The following is a 21,181-nucleotide window of genomic DNA, read 5'->3' on the forward strand; positions in this document are numbered from 1 at the left end:
ACACTGGACAATACTGGACAATAGCTTGGAGAAGATTAACAGGAGGACACCACTTAACAAATAGCAGAAGCCACTGTGGCCCACCACTTACCCAGCACCCAGAACAAATGGCCCTTGCTGCTCTGTTCACCTTCTGTCATGCCACTGTTTTCTTCCTCCAGCCCAAACCATCTCTTCTGGTGCGTTAGTGTCCATGATGGACGTCAGAAGTCCATTCCACATCCGGGCTGCAGTGCTCTAGAGCTATGCCTCTGTTTCATGGCTGGCCACCCTGCACTGAGCTGGCCTGTGAAATGCTGTAGAAGCTGGGCGGAAAGGCAGGAAAAACGGACAGTGGGATGCGGCTGCTGGTGACGCTGTATGTGCTCCCTATGGCTTGGAATTTCCTCTCCCTAAGCAACAAACAAATCTGGGGGTGGGAGCAGGATGGTGGGAAGATCAAGGTATTTTCCCTCTCATCCTATTGTGAAGAAGAGAGGACTGGATCTATTAAAGAGACCTAAGAACAGCCATAGTGGGTCAGACCAATGGTCCATCTAACCCAATATCCTGTCTTCCAACAGTGGCCAATGCCAGGTGCTTCAGAAGTAATGAACAGAACAGGGCGATTATCAAGTGATCCATCCCCCATCATCCAGTCCTAGCATCTAGCAGTCAGAGGTTTAGGGACACTCAGAGCATAGGGCTGCATCCCTGACCATCTTGTCTAATAGCCATTGATGGACCTAGCATCCAGGAACTTATCTAACATTTTTTTAAGCTAGTTATACTTTTGGCCTTCTCAACATCCCCTGGCAATGAGTTCCACAGTTTGGTTGTGCATTGTGTGAAGAAATACTTATGTTTGTTTTACGCCTGCTGCCTATTAACTTCATCAGGTGATGCCTAGCTCTTGTGTTATATGAAGAGGTAAATAACACTTCCCTATTCATTTTCTCTGCACCATTCATTATTTTATAGATAGTGTGACAAAGTTCCTCCTCTACATTGGTGGGTCCTGCACTTATTGGCAGATTTTCTCACCTCAGTGATCTTCCCCACAGTCTGGATCAACTCCTCCTGTGTCTGATCAGGAGTTGGGAGGTTTGGGGGGAACCCGGGCCCATCCTCTACTCCGGGTTCCAGCCCAGGGCCCTGTGGATTGCAGCTGTCTATAGTGCCTCCTGTAACAGCTGCATGACAGCTACAGCTCCCTGAGCTACTTCCCCATGGCCTCCTCCAAGCACCTTCTTTATCCTCACCACAGGACCTTCCTCCTGGTGTCTGATAACGCTTGTACTCCTTAGTCCTCAAGCAGCACACCCTCTCACTCTCAACTCCTGGTGCCTCTTGCTCCCAGCTCCTCACACGCACTTCCTCTCCTCTGGCTCCTCCTCACCTGACTGGAGTGAGCTCCTTTTTAAACCCAGGTGCCCTGATTAGCCTGCCTTGATTGACTGCAGGTGATCTAATCAGCCTGTCTGCCTGAATTGATCTAGCAGGTTCCTGATTACTCTAGTGCAGCCCCTGCTCTGGTCACTCAGGGAACAGAAAACTACTCATCCAGTGACCAGTATATTTGCCCTCTACCAGACTCCTGTACCCCACTGATCTGGGTCTGTCACAATAGCTATCAGACCCCCTTAGTCATCTCTTTTCTAAGATGAACAGTCCCAGTCTTAGTCCAAGTATGGAGGTTGTTCCACACCCCTAATCATTTTTGTTGCCCTTCTCTGTACTTTTTCCAATTCTAATATATCTTTTTTGAGATGGGGCAACCAGAATTGTACGCAGTATTCAAGGTGTGGGCATACAATGGATTTATATGGTGGCATTATATTTCCTGGTTTATTACCATCCCTTTCCTAAAGGTTCCTGGTATGGTTAGCTTTGAGTGCTGCTGCACAGTGAGGGGATGTTTTCAGAGAACTATTCAGGATGACTCCCATATCTCTTCCTTGAGCAGTAACAGCTAATTTAGACCCCATCATTTTCTATGTATATTTGGGATTATGTTTTCCAATGTGCATTACTTTGCCCTTACCAACACTGAATTTCATCTGCCATTTTGTTGCCTAGACACCCAGCATTGAGAGATCCCTTTGCAACTCTTTGCATTGAGCTTTGGACTTAATTATCTTGAGTGATTCTGTATTGTCTGCAGATTTTACCGCCTGGCTGTTATACAGCCCTCGTTACCATCTTATCTGAGCCCCTCACAGTGTTGAATGGATTTATCCTCACAAGCGCCCCTGTGAGGTAGGGAATAGCTGTTATCTGCATTGTACAGATACAGAACTGAGGCAGAGTGACCTGCCCAAGGTCACACAGGATTTGTGACGCAGCACAAAAAATTGAACCCAGGTCTCCAGCTGGCACCCAAACCATCTTGCCAACTGGGAAGCCAGGTGGAGAGTTATTTCTCATTCTAGACCCGATACAGGAGGGAGGAATCTGACAGGCACCTGCTTCCCCTTTCCACTGCTGCCCCAAGGGAATAATTGGCATTGAGTTGCTTCTCCCTGTGGATCAGGCTGGCCTGTCAGTTGTTTGTGTGTTTGAGGCAGGCCCTGACAGCTCCAAACGGAGCACATTCCGGCCTGCCCAGTCACAGGGCATCTCCCAGGGCTCCTTCGGCAAGATCACCTCAGCAAGGTCAGCTCCTAGCTTGCAAATGAGAGAGACCCTGTCACAACCGCTCACGGCTTCTCCCGTGCTGGTCCTGGCATGTGCAAGGGCTCCTGGTGGAAGTTGGTCATGTTCTTTGTATGTGCCATGTCAGAAGCGATAGACATCATGCTCCTCAGCAATGACAAGACTGAGGGACCTAGAGTGGGAATTGGCCTTCGGGCTTCTGCTCCACATGGGGTTTCAAAGGCATTCACACAACATATGAAATACCTTCCTTGGAGGAGAAAATGCAGCCAGGAACCACAGCACCCCTGAGAGCTATGCCTTACAGAGAAAGGGCGTAGACAGAGCTAAGGCTGCAGGCTGACACTCGGAGCACCTGGGTTCCAGGCCTCTGTTAGGCCTTGTATGAACTAAGCCTCAATAAGTGAAGTGGGCAATAGCTCCCCTTTCAATCCCATCCCACCAGTAGGTGTCCTTGCCAGTTTCTCTGCTCCAAAGCCAGCTACCCTGGACTGGAAGAATAGGGACTGAAAAGATCAAGGCTAAGTGGCCCTAGCAAAGCAGAATGCGCACAGGGACCAGAAGAGGAGGAAGTGCCACAGGTCAGGAATAAGGGGACAGAGGTAGAGCTGTGTCAGGGATGGTTGGGCTCCTTTCCAGCCTGCACTTTCATGATTATTATTTATTTGCATTACTGTAGCATCCAGGAGCAGGACCCCATCCAGTCAGAGCCAGCAATCCCTCATTTTCACAAGCTCTAAATTCACAGTCAGAAGGAAAATACCTCTAGAGAAAGATATTCCAGAGTGAATTAAATCAAACCAAATACACCACAGAAAAAGGTGGTGCTGAGAACTCGAATGGTTTCATTTCCAGTTCAATAGTGCCCTCTGGACTCAGCTGAGTGAACTGCATACATCAGCCCACACCAAGCAATCTCAGGGCTGCCTTAAACCAGACCAATTCTGTTGACTTGTGGGGAATAAAGACAACTTCCACATGGGAACAATCACGGTGACCTTCCAACCCCATCAGGCAGAGCTACAGGCCTCAGAGACAAAGTTATAGTTGAAGATCCCTTGGATTTACCTTAGCCTCCTTTTCTGACATTTAATCATGCCAAAAAGAGACACGGATCCCTGGTTGTCATGAGTTGTTTACAGTATTCTCAACAGGAGATGTGTGTACACAAACCTACATGGAAAGACTAAGAAACATAACTATGTTACAAGGAAAAGAAGAAGTACTGTACCTGTACTGTCTTCTGTCTTGCTTAACTAGCAGCCTGGAACAAACAATAGGTAGTAAAACGTCCTGACAAGTAACGCTCAACCAGAAGCTCCAGTGAAGAGGATGGATCCTTGCCAGGAAATTTGGAGCTGGCGCAGTTCAGCCATTTTTGAGTGAAAAACACATGCTTTTCCCATTCAAGACAAATCCTTGCAACCTATGAAACAAGAGAGGACCCAAGCTGCGACATTACATGGAAATAGTTCCCCATCCACCTTTTCTAACAGGCAGCTGGTTGGATAGGAGACGTTTAGGAGAATTTGAAAATCTTGCACTCAGCATCTGCAGTGAGTTGGGTGCAAAACATGTCAAGTGCATACTTAAGGACAGATAGATTCTATTCTGAGTAGGTTCTTATACCGGGCTCATTGCTGTAGTATTCAGATATACTGCCCAGGTGTGAGTAGAAGATTGCACCCAGAAATTAGAATCCTCAGAATGGCTCCTCACAGGCCAGCACCTGCTTTTCAAGTTTTGTAGAAGACCCAGAATCTCCTCCTCCAATATGATCAGAACTAGGAGCCAGAAGATCATCTTTTGGGCCATCCGCAGCCTCTTTCCCATACTGGGTTTAACTATTCACTAAAAGAACAGCTTACTTACAATAAATGCAGACTTAGAGATTTCTGGGATCTCTCCAATAACAATCAATATAAAGTCTATAAACAACAGCCAATAATGTTAGCCTAAAATAACCCAGTGGAGAGATTAGGGAGCGGCGGGTATCTACCTTGCTCCATGAAATGATCTCATTTCTGCATGTAATGCTGTGCTAACACACAGAATACTAGTCAATGGCACTGCATGTGGTCTAACATTCCCCCATCAATCAGGATTCCTTCTAAAGGGGACTGACTCCCACAAAATCTTCTCTCCTGCCCCTGTATCACACTGGGGAGCTGACAGAGGACATCACAGCTGGACTGCAGGAATGTGTGAGGGTGTGACTGTCACATGAGGCTAGGCAGCCCTGGGAAAAGCAAACCTCACCCCATCCCCCAGTGGGAACGGTAGGCTGGAAATGGAGAGACCAGGCTGCTGGAGATCCATGTCTTTGACATAAGACTAATCATTGTACGGGGCATTTTAGCTCTGTGTTTTTATTATAGTGTTCTAAGACTATGTAGCTCTGCAGCTGGCTACCAGGACATTTCTAATTCCCAGAGGTGCTAACCAGGATCTAGGTATCTGAGCAGCATTGAGTCAAATTACTTTTATGGCTACATCCAATTTCTATTTACCTTTTTTCCCTCAGATGCAGTAATACAGATTGAGTCCTTCTTTTAACCATTTTTTCTAGACTAAATAATAATTAGTCAGATGTCATTCCTAAAACATTTCAGGGATAGGAAGAAATCAAGCTGAAAAAAAATTGTTTCAAGTAAGATGGAATTTCACTAAACAAAAACAAAAAAAACACATTAGAAATGGGATATCAGATAGCATCAATGTTAACAAGGCAAGCTTTTCCGAACCTTTCACATCTTTGCATGGCTCAATATATATATAACTAACTTTTTAAATATTAGTAGTGCCTAGAGAGCTCAGTCAGGATCTGAGCCCATTGTGGTAAGGGCTGTACAAAACACATCATAAGGCTTGGTCTGCACTTAAAAGTTTTGCCACTATAGCTATAATGTTTAGAAGTGTGAGAAATAAACCACATGCCAAGCCAACATAGCTGTGCTGGCAAAACCCAAGCGTAGATTCAGTTACACTAGCAAAAAAGTCCTTTTGCCGGATAGCTTATTCCATTTGGGGAACTGCTGCTATAAGCTATACCAGCAAAATAATTCTTTTGCAAGCAAAAGCAGTCTCTCCACTGGAGGGTTTGCCAGTATAGCTCTAATGGTATATCTATACCAGCAATCCCTGTTAGTGTACATAAGCCCTAAGAGACAGTTGTGATGGGTTGGATCACAGAAACCCCCTTGGGGCTGCCAACTTATGTGCCAAGACTACTTCTGCCCCTGCTTTTCCTGCCAGCTTGGGACTTCAGTACCCTGTCTTGTTGAGCCAGACACGCCAGTCTGCTCCAACACAGACCCAGGGTCTGAACCAGATGCCCCAAAGCTGCAGACTTAACTGAAAGCAACTTAAGAAGTGTTCCTGTCTTTAACACTCAGATGCCCAACTCCCAATGGGGTCCAAAACCCAAATAAATCCATTTTACCCCGTATAAAACTTATACAGGGTAAACTCATAAATTGTTCTCCCTCTATAACACTGATAGAAAGATATGCACAGCTGTTTGCTCCCCCAGGTATTAACACATACTCTGAGTTAATTAATAAATATAAAGTGATTTTATTAAATACAGAAAGTAGGATTTAAGTGGTTCCAAGCAATAGCAGACAGAACAAAGTGAATTACTGAGCAAAATAAAATAAAACAAAATACACACAAGTCTAAACCTAATACAGTAAGAAAACTGAATACAGATAAAATCTCACCCTCAGAGATGTTTCAATAAGCTTCTATCACAGACTGGATGCCTTCCTAGTCTGGACACAATCCTTTCCCTTGGTTCCAGCTCAGGTGGTAGCTAAGGGATTTCTCATGATTGCAGCCTCCTTTGTTCTGTTCCACCGACATATATATCTTTTGGATAAAGCGGGAATCTTTTGTCCCTCTCTGGGTTCCCACCCCCTCCTTCTCAATGGAAAAGCAGCAGGTTAAAGATGGATTCCAGTTCAGGTGACATGATCACATGTCAGTGTAAGACTTTATTACACACTTGCTAGCACACACGTATACAGGAAGACTGACAAGTAAAACAGAGTCATCTGCAGTCAATTGTCCTGGTTAATGCGAGCCATCAAGATTCCAAACCACCATTAATGGCCCACACTTTGCATAATTACAATAGGCCTTCAGAGTTATATTTCATATTTCCAGTTTCAGATACAAGAGTGATACATTTATACAAATAGGATGACCACACTCAGTAGATTATATGCTTTGTAATGATATCTTACAAGAAGCATATTTTAATTACATTATATTCACACTCATCAGTATACTTTCATAAAATCATATAGACTGCAACATCACAACACTATCTGCCCTGGGGAACTTACAGCCTACATACACAAGACAAACAGTGGGAAAAAAGAACTGGTATCTCCTTTTATAGATGGGGTCCACCCTTGGGGAGTCAGGTACGTTAGGCCCTGATTGAGCAAAGCACTTAAGCACATGCTTGAACTAAAAGTACCTGCTTAAGTACTTTAGGGCATCAGTTAGTATTTAGTATGAGGGGGAAAATACTTTAAATAAATTGCTCCAAAGAGTTTAAAATCTACATCAATTACAGTGTAAACGTGAGGAAAAAAAATTATCCCCATTTTACAGGTTGGAAACAGAGAAATTAAGGGCTTGTCTACATATGGAAATTTACCAGCCTAATTATACTGCTACAATTATACTGATATAATTATGACAGTAAATTTCCCAGAGTAGACAAGTCGTAAGGCAGTGATTTTCAAAGCTATCTAGAGGATTGGACAGACAGTTAAAGTCAACAGGAATCGAGCTTTCAAATCACTTCTGAAACTCAGCCTGAGTGACTTGTTTGAGTCACACAGGGTCTAGTGCAGAACCAAATCCTGAAACCCAATCTCCTGGGTGCAAGCCCAGTGCAATGATTGGCTCAGATAACCTTACAGAGAACATTCACACTTTTTTTTTAAGTGTAGTATTGGTGAAAAAAAAAAACAGCCTGACAGACCTGGAGAGTGAAGTCTTGTCTGTCTGCCCACATAACAAACAGGTACAGCATTGACATGAGAGCAGGTTGGAGACATTTTAACAGAACCACGTTCTGTTGCAGTATGTAGTTCTGCCAAAACAGAAACACTGAAATCTGAGTAATTTTGTCAGCATTTTGTTTCAGTAGTGAATCAGAAAAAAGTTCTGACAACCCTGAAACATCTGTCCGATAGTTTCTGTGCCTTCCCCAGCCCCTCACAGCTGTTTGGAGTGTTTTGGTATCTGATTCAGTTTCCCCCAATCCCTTCAATAATTGCTGTGTCTGGTGGTTTCCTGTTTTGACCCCAGACCTCCAGCCAGATCATTCAGTAGTGTAATAGAGGATAAATGGAGTTTACCCACTTCTCATCTAAGGAAAAAATGGTTACTTACCTTTCTGTAACTGTTGTTCTTCGAGATGTGTTGCTCATATCTATTCCAGTTAGGTGTGTGCGTGCGCTGCTTGCACGGATGTCAAAAACTTTTACCCTAGCAGCTACCCATCGGGCTGGCCGGGAAGCCCCCTGGAGTGGTGCCGAAATGGGGGCCCATAGGGCAGGAGAGGACCAAGTTGAGATCCCATGCAGGCACAGGTGGCTTCGTTGGAGGCTGGATTTCTCCAGGCCTTGAAGAAAACGCCACACTACCAGATGTGCAAACACTGAATGCCCCATCGCGCCTAGGTGGAATGCAGAAAAGGCCGCAAGGTGGACCTTAAGGGATCCAAAGGCTAGGTACTGTCCTTTAGGGACATCAAGTAGTCCAAAATGCAGGAAATGGAAGCGTGGAGTGGGTGCACCTGCCGCTGAGCGCACCAGCTGGAAAACCTCTTCCATTTAGCCTCACATGTAAGCCTAGTCGATGGCTTGCGACTTTCTAAAAGGACTTGCCGTACCAAGTCCGAACAGGCACGTTCAGCTTGGTCCAGCCACCGATCCTCTAGGCTGTGAGATGGAGCGACTGGAGGTCTGAGTGAAGGAGACAACCATGGTTCTGGGATATGAGGTCAGGGTCAAGAGGAAGACGTAGGGGAGCCTGGATTGAGAGGTCCAGCAGAGTCGGGTACCAACACTGACGTGGCCAGGCAGGGGCTACCAGTATTACATCTGCCTTGTCCCAGCGGATCTTGAGGAGCACCTTGTGAACCAGCGGGAATGATAGGAAGGCATACAGCAACTGTCCCGACCACGTGATTTGGAAGGTGTCTGCTAACGAGCCTGGGCTGTGACTCTGGAAGGAGCAGAAGGCTAGGCACTTTCTGTTGGTCCACGAAGCAACCAGGTTGATTCGGGGAAACCCCCAGGTGTGGAAAACGGAATGGATGACATCCAGGAGAATGGACCACTCATGAGTCAGAAAATGCCTGCTCAAAGTATCCGCCAGGACGTTCTGGACACCCAGCAGGTATGAGGCCTGAAGGTTGATGGAGTGGACTAAGCAGAAGTCCCACAGAAGGAGGGCTTCTTGGCAGAGCGGCAATGACTGGGCTCTGCCTTGTTTGTTCAGGTAGAACATGGCCGTGGTGTTGTTCGTTAGGACCGCTATGCAGTGACCCCACAAGTGAGGAAGAAAGTCTTGGCAGGCAAGGTGGATTGCCCTGAGCTCTCTGATGTTGATGTGTAGTGACTGGCTCGCTCTCGTGCCATAAGCCCTGCGTTGTCAGGCTGCTGAAGTGGGCTCCCCATCCCACCGCAGACGCATCTGTAACTAGAGTCAGAGTGGGCTGGGGGGGGATGATATGGGACCCCGGCACCCACCATCTGAGGGTCAAGCCACCACTGCAGGAAGTCGAGTGTGTACTTTGGGACTGTGAGGACATGTCTAGGCTGTCGTATCCCGGTCAGTAGGCAGACACCAGCCACGCCTGAAGCGGCCTGAGCCTGAGCCTGGCAAGTTGCACAACGTATGTGCAGGATGCCATGTGACCCAGTAGCTTGAGACACTGCCTTGCTGTAGTGGTCGGAAACTTGCAGGGGCTGGTAATTATGCCTGCTATGGCCAGCAGCGGTGCCTCTGGAAGGAAGATTCTGGCTTGCTTTGTGTCCAGGATCGCTCCTATAAACTCTATTATTTGAGTAGGGGCGAGGACGGACTTGTTGAGGTTTACCATGACGCCCAAGCGAGTGAATGTGTCCAGGAGTAGACGTACCTGCGACTGCACATGATGATCAGACTGGCCCTGTATAAGCCAGTCTTCCAGGTACAGGAAGACGTGTACGTGGTGTTGGCAGAGGAAAGCAGCCATGACTGCCATGCACTTGGTAAAGACACAGCGGGCTGTGCACAAGCCAGACAGGAGGGCTGTGAATTGATAGTGCGTCTTGCCCATCACAAAGCAGAGGAAACGTCTGTGAGGTGGGATAATCGAAATGTGAAAGTACACGTCTTTCATATCGAGGGTGGCATACCAGTCTCCAGGTTCCACTGAAGGGATGATGGTGGCTAAGGAGACCATAAGGAACCTCAGATTGACAATGTACTTGTTGAGCTCCTTGAGGTCCAGAATAGGTCTTAGGCCTTCCTTTGCCTTGGGCACAAGGAAGTAAAGGAAGTAGAAACCCTTGCCCCGAACTCCTGAGGAATTTCCTCCACTGCCCCTAGGGCAAGGGGGGATTGAACCTCCTGAATGAGGAGTTGCCCGTGAGAAGGGTCCCTCGAGAAGGACGAGGAGGGGGGTAGATGACTGTCCTGGGTGAAGAACTGGTAGTCCATCCTCTGGCGCACCGTCAAAATGGGCGCTTAGGGCCCGGGGGTGGCTTAGACTGTCCTTGGCCTTGACCAGAGGGAGGACAAGAGGGCCTATGTTGGGAGTATCTGTTCCTCCGAAAAGAAGGGTCCGGTGTCTGTCTCGGAGGGAAAGGACATTGCTGAGTGGTCTGTGGCCTAAAGGGCTTCCTCTGGGTAACCAGGGTATGCATACCTAAGGACTTAATGGTATTTCTGGTGTCCTTTAAGGTATGCAGGTGGGAGTCAGTCTGAACTGCAAACAAGCCCTGGCCATTGAAAGGGAGGTCCTGGATGGTATGCTGGACCTCAGGTGGGAGGCCGGAGGACTGAAGCCAGGCACTCCGCCGCATAGCGATTCCCGACGCCAGGTTACACGCAACCGCGTCCGCCGCATAGAGGGAAACCTGGAGGGAAGTCCTAGCAACCAGCTTACCCTCCTCAGCAATGGCCCCCAGTTCCGTATGAGCATCTGCTAGGAGAAGATCTTGGAACTTAAGGACCGCAGACAAAGAATTAAAATTGTACCTGCTGAGGATCGCCAGCTGGTTAGCCGTTTGCAGTGAGAGACCCTCAGTGGAACAAACTTTCTCCCAAAAAGGACCAGCCATTTCGTGTCTTTTGATTTGGGAGCAGGCCCCTGCAGGTCTTGTCTCTCCCTGGCATTTACCAAATCTACCACCAGCAAACATGGGGCAGGGTGAGTAAACAGATATTCATAACCCCTGGTGGGGACAAAGTACTTTCTCTCCACTCTCTTATCTGTAGGGGGAATGGAGGCTGGGGTTTGCCAGAGGGACTTTGCACTGTTTTGTATAGTTTTGTTCATGAGAAGGGCCACCCTGGAGGGCCCTTCTGGACCTAGAATGTCCACGATGGGGTCCTCATTCTCCATAAACCTCAATTTGGAGGTTCATATTGAGGGCCACTCGCTTCAATGGCTCCTGGAGGACCCTAAAGTCCATAGGGAATGGTCCAGAGATGGACGTGCCAGCCACAGCCTCATCAAGTGAAGATGAGGATGACTCCACCGGCAGGACAGGTGCGGATGGAACATCCTGATCAGGCATTGGTGGCTCCTCCTGGGGAGCTGGAGTAGCCTCTGTCAGAGGCACCGGATCTACAGTTTGATCCATGGCAGGAGGGCGGCAGCTAAGGGTTGCCTCAGGAGGCCTGTTGCTCAAGCGAGACGGTGGCCAGGCAACTGGGAGAGTGCCCTGGGCTTGACAGTATGCCCAGGGTGTCCAAAATGGCCGCTGGGGTTGCCAGTGGGTTGCTGGGGGGACTTGACTGAGGCTTCCTGGGCCAGAGTGAGGAATGTCCAAGACCCCAGATGCCCTCTCCGACCTGCCAGAAGGAGATCTAGACCGTGACAGCCAAGGGGGGGCCGGTGCGGGAACGGATCAACGCAGGCACCAAGTCTCTTGGCAGATTTGGGTCATGCAGTGATCGGCACCGTGAGGCTGATCGTGACCGCGATCAGTGCCACGATGGCGAGTGGTGGCGCGATGGCGACCGGTGCCAGGACGTTGAGCGGTGCCGGTGTGGAGAGTGGTGCCACGATATGGAGTGGTGCTGCGACCAGGAGCAATGTCGAGCCAGAGAACGGTGCCACCGTGGCGATCGCTGACCCAGAGATCGGGAACGCGCAGCTCATCGGACCAAATGGTGCCGCGAGGTAACAGATCGAGATCTGGACCTCGAGCAGGACCATGAATCCACAGTCGAAAACAACCTCGAGCGTGAGCGGCTCCGACGTTCAAGACTGCGGGACCAGCGCTGCAAGTCATACCGGTGCCATGAGTGACAGTGCCGGGATTCATAACGGCACCAGGACTCCAAGCGGGGCTGAGATGCTGGCCCTGGAGCTGGCGGCCGGAACATCTCTGGTTTGCCCTTGGATGGTACCAGGACCTGAATTGGGCTGGTGTTGGGGCCTGAGGCACTGGAGCCATCATCTCTATTAAGCCTCTTGCCAACTCGAAGGTGTCCGGCATGGAAGGAAGAATGATCTCTTCCACTTGCACCGTCTCCTGTGGAGGGGTGGTCTGAAGAGATCGAGGCATAGTGACTTGATCAGAGGTCTGTCCAGGGTCTTGCACCATCAGGCCCGTGACAACTGTCTCAATTCTAAGAGAAGATCCTCCCATAGCTTGCTTCTTGGCAACAACCAGGGAATGGGAGCGGTGCCGAGGTGGGCGTTTTTGCGGCCCGGGAGAACGTCGGTCCCAAGAAGAGCACAGGATCTTCTACAGTGCTGGAGCCGGTATCGCCGGAGGGGCACTCTGCACCGAGGTGCTCGGGCCCTTGTCTTGAGAGGGCCGCAGGCCCAACTCCATGAGGAGTTGCTTAAGACGGAACTCCCTCTCCTTACATTTTGAGGTTTGAACGCTTTACAGATCTTGCACTTATCTGCTTGATGGCCCTCCCCCAGACACCTGAGACAGGAATTGTGGGGGTCACCCGTGGGCATGGGCTTGCTGCAAGACTTGCAAGGCTTGAAGCCCTGAGATGGCATGCCCTAGAACTCTGTAGGGCAGTCGTTGACAAGATCGCCCTTTAACAGCTAAACTACACTTAACACTATAAAGGAAAGATTAACACTTACTAACTACTAACTATTCACAACGAAGGTAAGAGGGAACACTAGGGATAAGTGGAACACTGGAAAAGACAAGAGACCACTGTTCCAACAACCGTCACAGGCGGTAAGAAGTTGCTGAAGAGGGGTCAGGCCAGCAGGGGCTTATATAGAAAGCCATATCAGCATCACTCCAGGGGGCTCCCCAGCTGGCCTGACAGGTAGCTGCTAGGGTAAGAGTTTCTGACATCCATGCACGCAGTGCGTGCACACCTAGCTGGAATTGATATGAGCAATCACTCAAAGAAGAATAGAACATTTATGTGCTCCTACTCCTCTGTGATAAGCAAATCCTGGCTGCATGACCATCACAACTGAGTCACTGCAAAGCTGTGCCAGCAGAGGGAATACTGGTTATACTCAGCAACAGATCAGTCATGGAAATCATGGCCTGTAAAAATCTGCAGTGAGCTATCCAGTGCTACTGCAGGCATGCGCTGACTGAATTCATTTGCCGACCATTAAAAGCTTACTACATTTATTTATTTAGCAACTTTACATAATTTACTTTTATATGGTAAAAAGTGAAGCGTCAGCAATCCAACGTTCTTCTATTTTGGGGGAAGAAACGGAATATTCTGAAGCGGAACAGCTCCCATACACATTGTAGCTTGGCTTTATGTATTTATTAATATGCTTTCAAATTAACCATTTTTTTCTCTTATACTGCACACACTTAGCGTCTACCATGCCGCTGCCCAGCCTGGAATATCAAAAAGGTTAGTTCACCCATTTATTTTATTATCACTACAGCACTCAGGTTATTAATAGTCTCTCCCCTTCTGGGACAATAAAGAGGGAGACTGGGAGACCAGGAATCCTGTGACCCTAGGGAAGAAGTTACTCATCTTGTGCAGTAATGACGGTTCTTTGAGATGTGTCTCCTTATGAGTGCTCCACTGTACGCATGTCTGTGTCCCTGCACTGCTAAACAGAGAACTTCAGTAGCAGTTGGGCCCGCATATGCACTCTCTCTCCCCGTGCTGCACTACGAGGCTAGCAGGCACATGTGGGCCAACCGTCCTCGGTTCCTTCTCTACCATAGAGTCAGAGAGAACTCTGAAGTAGAGGGGAGGAGGGCTGGTAGCAGAGCACCCATAGGGGGACACATCTCAAAGAGCCATTGTTACTGCACAAGGTAACTTCTTCGAGTAGTGTCCCTATGAGTGTTCCACTATAGATAGCTCCTGAGCAGTACCCCCCTTGGAGGGCTGGGACTTCGAAGTTTGATTAGTCATAGATGCAAGTATTGTGGAGCCAAACATGACATCAGAGGCAGAGTCCTCAGTGGTCACATAATGTTCTGCAAAGGTGTGGGACTGACGCCCATGTCGCCACTTGGCAGATCTGAGATGGGCACATTCCTCAAGAAGGCAACAGATGAGGAGACTGATCTCATAGAATCTGTATGGATCAAGTCCGAAGGGGTCATGTGACAAATTAGAGTTTGGAGGCTAACATTGCTGAGCCCTTAGAGCTTTCCACCATGGAAAGAAATAGCCTAGGGGACTGCCTGAAGGTTTTCGTCCTATCGAGGTGGAATGCAAAACCTCTCCTAAACTCAAGGGTATTTAGTATGGCCTCCCTATTGTCTCGAAGGTGAACTAACTGATTCATGTGAAACAAGCAGGTCACTCTGGGGATGAATCTTGGATGCAGCCTAAGCGTAATCTTATCTGGAAAGAATACTGTGTAAGGGAAATGTGCCATCAGAACTGCCATTTCCCCTATTCTTCTAGCCGAAGTAATTGCAATAAGAAAACTTGTTTTCCTTTATAAGTGTGTTAATGAACAGGTAGCCATAGGTTTCGAGGGGGGCCTTGTCAGCCCTTTCAGCACCTGGTTTAGGTCCCAAAAGGGGGCAGAAAGTCAAGATTGAGGGAAGAGGTTTGTTATTCCCTTAAAGAACATCTCAGTGGTTGGGTCCGAGAGTACAATTACCTGGGGTTTGCAGAACCCAAAACAGTGGTAACTTAACTGTTTCTCTCCAGGCAGCGTCAGGAATAAGTCAATGGGAACACAGCGCTTCCACCTGATAAATGATTGACACAAGAAAGCCTGATCTTATCTAAAACTACTATTTATTAGATATGAAGCATGCACACACACACACACAATAAGTTTAAGACATCCCAGATATAGTTACCCACAGCCTGAGTTAGTTTTGAATGATCATCAGCTGGGCTTCCAGGGGTCCTCTTTCCATCCAGCTTAAACATCAGCTCCTTGCTCTACGAAAAGCTCCCTCCGACTGCTCTGAGATATTTACTTTTACACAATCTTTTACAGCTAACTCTAACAAAGCACATAATCTATAGTGACTCCTAGTGGGATAGCATAACACCTCTATTGGGTCACCAATTCTCCTAATTTCAACAAACTACTCATTATCTCAACACATTTCAGTTGTTTTGGCTAGCAATACAATATATGTCGAGGCACCTAAAACCAAAGTCGCTACTCCCTCTTCCATAACTTGCTGTCCCATCCTGATTAGCAAACTGTAAATGTGCAGCTGTCTGAGCTTGTCTCACAAAGGTTTAAGATTATTGCTAGCTGTGATGTTTGATTTTCAGCTGGCAGTGGCTGAACACACAAAATGGCTGACTACAGTGCTGTCAAGTTCTGAGTTACACGCAGGAATGTCAAATTCTGGGGTAACAGTACTAAGTACCCTTCTGCAGTTTGGTGAAATGCTGTAACTGCTGCTAAGTGGACCCTGAAAGAGCTCAGGGATAACCCCGACCTTTAAAGGTCAGGGCATATTATAGAATATGTGGAAGAGTCGTTGACACTGGAGAGATTTGATGGAACTTGCACTGAATCTGGAATCTAGGCCATTTCTGCGGTTAAGTGCACCATGTGAAGGACTTTCTGCTGTGCAGTAGAACCTCTTGTGCTTCCTGTAACCATGAGCTGTCTGGGTTCTGAAACCACATAGGAACTATGCTTTGAGGCAGAAGATCCCCAGGTTGGGATGTGTGATGCGCCCCTTGTCCTGAGAGAGAGAGAGAGAGAGAGACACGGACATGTGGAGTGGCCAGGGGGAAGATCGGAGGACACATTGTGAGCTGTATCAGATAAGAGCACCCACTCTGCTTTGGCCACCGTGGGAGCGATCAAAATTTCATGAGCTCCATCTCTCTTTATCAGGACCGCCAGCAGAAGGGGAAATGGAGGGAAAGCATAAAGAAGGCCGTAGTCCCACAGGAGGAGGAGGCCACCACCCAGAGTGCCTTCCAATCCCTGCCCTGGAACAGTATTGCGAACACTTCTTGTTCTGGTAAGTGGCAAACGGATCTGTGGACTGTGTTCCCCACCATGTGAACAAGTCATGAAATATTGGCGGGTGCATATCTCACTTGTGGTCATTCAGAAATGTGTAACTGAGCCTGTCCGCTACCACATTCTACATGCCCAAGAGGTAAGCTGTGGATAAGGTGACCTTCTGAGAGATGCACCAGATCCATACTTTCATTGCCTCCATGCATAGAGAGGGAGATCTGCTTCCTCTCTGGCAGTTGATAGAATACATGCAGATTATGTTGCCCGTCACAATCTTTATATGTGATCCTGTTATCAGTGGAAGGAATTGGGTGAAGGCGTCCCTGACTACTCTCAGCTTGAGACTGATGTGCAGAGATCTCCCCACCGGCGACCATTTGCCTTGCATTGTGAGACAGTTTAAATGCATGCCCCATCCTATGAGGGATGCGTTGGTGGTAACACGTAACAAAGGTAGCACCTGTAAGAAATGGATCCTTTTGCCTGCATTGGCTGGGTTCTTCCATCGAGAAAAGGAGTTCCTGATCCTGGTGGGCAGTGACAGTGGTTTTGCCAAACTGTCCCTGTTCAGTCCATAAACAGAGCTAAGCCACAGCTGTAGGCATCGGATGTGAAGTCTAGCATGCAGAATCACTGCCGTTCCGGCTGCTGTATGCCCAGCGCCATCCTTACCCATACACAAAGTACGCAGCTGTGTGGGGCAACAAATTTCCTGGTGCCCCATGCAGCTGCGTGCTGCTCCAGCGCTTCCCCAGGGCCCCTACACCTGCTCTGCCCCACCCCGCCTCTTCCCACTCCAGCCCTGCCCCCACTCCTCTGAGGACTCCAGACGTGGTCAGGCCTGCACTCATCGGTAAGTAAAGTGACCCAGCCCCAGCCTGCTCCACTCCCCTGGCTCCCAGCCGTGCCGCTAGCAAGTGCTGGGGGGCAGTCCCCCCATCCCCCTAAGCCTGGGAGCCAGGGGAGCAGAGCAGGCTGGGGCCGGGTCACTCCACTTCCTGCAAGAAGGGGCCAGTTCCCCTCCCCTCCATTCTCCATGGAGGCCTGGGGCCTCACACAGCCCCATAGGGCACCAAAATGGCTAGGGAAGACCATGTATATGCCCTAAGAACTGGAGGCAGATTCTGGCTGGCACTTGAGGGCTGCACTGAGCTGTGTCTATAAGCAATACCACGGATAGAAACCTGTTCTGAGGTAGGAAGCCTTTGGCCTGTAGCACATCTAAGTTGGCCCCTATGAATTCCAGGTGCTACACTGGTGTGGGGGTTGACTTTTGGGAACTGATCTGCAGGCCCAGCTCTGTGAACAAGTGTGTTGTGTCTTTGGCGGCTTGATGAGCCTTCTGAAGTGACTGGGCCTTGAGGAGGCAAATCATCCAGGTAAGGGTAGATTATCCCTTGTGATCGTAGGTGGGCGGCCACCACTGAGAGAACTTTGGAAAATTCTTTGAGCCGATGAAAGTCTAAGGGGGAGGACCCTGTATTGGCAGTGGACATGCCTCAGAATGAACCTGAGAAAAAAAGTGGTCTGAGTGTCAGTAGTATTGAGATGTGAAAGTAGTCATCTTATAGATCGAGGGCCAAAAAATCAGTCTCCCAGTTCCAGAGATAGGATGATCATTGATAAGGTGACCATCTTGAATTTCTGAACTTTGACGAATTTGATGAGAGCTCTAAGGTTCTGGGTGGGTCTCCAATCTCCCTTCCTTTTGAGTATTAAGTAGTAATGAGAGTAGAACCCCTTGCATCATAGATGTTGAGGTACTGGTTCTATGGCTCCTAACTACAGAAGTCGATCTATCTCCTGCTGTAGTAGACTTTTGTGAGAAGGGTCCCTGAAGAGGGACAAGGAAGGATATTGTGGACGGGACAGACAAGTGAAGTGGATGAAATAACTGGATCTGACAATATCTAGGACTCATCCATCTGACTTTATGTGCTCCCAGAAACTGCAGAACGCTGCCAAACAGTGATCAAATGGATACGTGGTAACAGATAGTTGCAGGAAGTGGTCTCACAACACCTTGACCTGCCTGTCAAAAGTGATGCTTAGGGGCAGGTGGTTGGGTCGAGGACTGGGAAGCTGACAGCTTACATTTCAAGAACTTTCCCTTTTTCCTCTGGGGCTCATAGTGCTCTGGAGTCTAGAATCTCAGTGACCTGAGAGCAGCTCTGGAATCTTTCAAGGAGTGTAAAGAGACATCGGTCTTCTCAGCGAAGAGCTTCACCACCTCAAAGGGGAGGTCCTCCACTGTGGTCTTGTTGGGATTTGGTGGTTCCCAGTGAGTCTGATGCTGGGTAGAAATCATGGGACTTCGATCCAATGCGATTCAATTCAATTCAATAAAGCTTTATTCAACATGTGCACAAAGAGAGCCCCTGGTACAAAGAATCAGGCAGAGTCCCTCCCGCAAGAAGCCCCTCTCCTTGCTACTTTATAGCACATGGTGCTTATATAACAACTTACATAACACAAACCTCTAACCAATAAGAGTTAAACAAACCCATATATGGGTTTGTTTATCACATGCTCATAGTGCTCCAGTCCACATGCTGAGCTCACACCCCTCCCCGTGGCCTTCTCCAGAACATTCCTAGGCTGGTGAGCCACAGCATGCTTCCCTATGCATAAGCACCCTGTAAACCACATTTTATCTAAAATAAACACAACCATACCCTTCAGCTCCCCCATTTGGTTTTGGGGCTAAGAATAATTCTTAGACCCCACTAACACCACTTCCTTGTATTTATTAGGAGCAATAATTAGCTTTATTAACACAACTATAATTTTAGGAACAAAATAAACTAATACATAATATTTACAATAAAATAATAAGTCCTCATGCCATTGCAAGAACACAACCCAAATCCATTTCTTTTTGTTTTTACAATGGCAAACCTTTTTATCCACTGAATCACTGTAACTGCCCTACCACTTCTTTCATAATATTTCTTTTAAAAGGCTTAACACAATAGGAGAACTAGATATTTAAGCAAGGCTTGCCTGCCAAAGTTAACCACTCACATCCATACCAGATAGTGGAGTCCTTCCTCACTGCTATATCATCCATTAAATTACATTACATGCACCATTAAGTCAGGTCCCAACATTTGAGATAAGGCTTGTCCTGACTTCAGGTTTTCCATACACAAAACCCATCCTTCCAGGATGGAACATTGGTCCCGTGGGAAAGCCATATAGTTATCTCCGGCCCTTATGTTACACAGGTGTCTGTGACATGTGAATGGAAGTGGGTGCCCTGGCTGAGCCTCCAGTTCAGGAATTAACACCCCTCCAAGGACACGATGACCATCTCAACATACCCCTGTTATTGATAGGGACCACTCCCCTGCCACCATCCAAGGTGAAGACATTCAGTTCTCGAGAATCGCAGCTCTTACCCAACATGGCACTTGTGGCATGAGTAAGTCTCCTAGCAGGGCTGCAACTTTCATGTTGAACACCAGGATGTTACCATGCCAGGATGATAACATAATTTTTCCACATGCCTAGACCAATGCTTGCTCATACATTTTAGTAGTTCTTAATAGATGGCTGAGTACAACAGTGAGGACCTGACCAACCGTTGCTGAGTTAAGGTAATATCTAACTTGATTAGACGTGAACCCCACTCTTACCACAGTAAACTGTCATTCCTGCTACTAACAAATTTTAACCCAGTCCCTAGTATTAGATTTGAGTGATGGCATTTACAACTGATCCAGTGGCTCCTCCCCAAGTAATTACATCAATATTTTAGCTACATCAGCTGCAGTGGCCTTGGCCACTGGGAAAGCTTCTACCCCTTTAGTAAAGTGATCCACGATCACCAGAACATATTCTTTCCCTCTGCACCTTGGCAGAGGACCAATGAAATCTATTTGTAACTGCTCCAAGGGCTGTGCTGGTCTTGGCTGATGTTGCATTCTCACTTTTACTGTGGGAGCAGAATTACACTGAGCGCACGTTACACACCTTCTCACATAATCATGCACATTTGCATTAAGCATAGGGTGCCACCAGGTGTTTGACAAACGGTGAATCACCCTCCGTGCTCCATCATGTCCCAACATATGATACACTTGTATCATAGTTCCCATTAGCACATTTGGTAACACTAATGTGTTCCCTGGACCTCTCCAAGTGTTATCATCACACAGTTTGCCCCCATTATCCATCCATAACCACTTCTCTGCCCTTGGAGCAGCGTGTTGAATGTCCTGTAATTCAAAAAAGTTTGGGGTTTTTATGAGAGGCTTTGTTGTAGCAATTAATTGGGTCTCTTTACTTTCCACTGCTGCTTGTTAAGCTAGTTCATCTGCCCTTCGGTTCCCCTTGCTATGAGGATCTGTCCCTTTTGTATGGGCCTTCACTTTTATCACTGCTACTTTAGTAGGTTTCTGCATGACTGCATGAAGTTTCTGCACTATCCCCTCATTTTGTATTGGGGATCCTGTACTTGTCAGGATCCTCGATTTACCCACAAGTTAAGGTAATCATGTACAACCCCAAATGCATATCTAGAATCAGTATATATGTTTATAGCATGACCTTCCGCAGCTTCACATACTGCAATTAATGCCTGTAGTTCTGCTACTTGGGCCGATGCTCCTGGTAAACTGCCATGCGCCACCAGCTGCCCATCTTGAGTACAAATGGCCCATCCGGTGTGTCGCTTGCCATTGACATAGAAGGAAGAACCATCCACGTATAGGCAAGGGGCATCAGAAATTTCAGTTTCTTTTACCAATGGAAAGTCCACGGGCTCTTCCTTAAGGCAACAATGATGCGGGTGTCCTTCATCTGGGCTAGGCATGAGGGTGGCAGGGTTTAGCAATGATGCTCGTTGCAGATGTACTGAAGGCATTAGCAAGCTCG

Source organism: Gopherus evgoodei, chromosome 8, assembly GCF_007399415.2.
Source record: "Gopherus evgoodei ecotype Sinaloan lineage chromosome 8, rGopEvg1_v1.p, whole genome shotgun sequence".
Taxonomy (NCBI): Eukaryota; Metazoa; Chordata; order Testudines; family Testudinidae; genus Gopherus; species Gopherus evgoodei.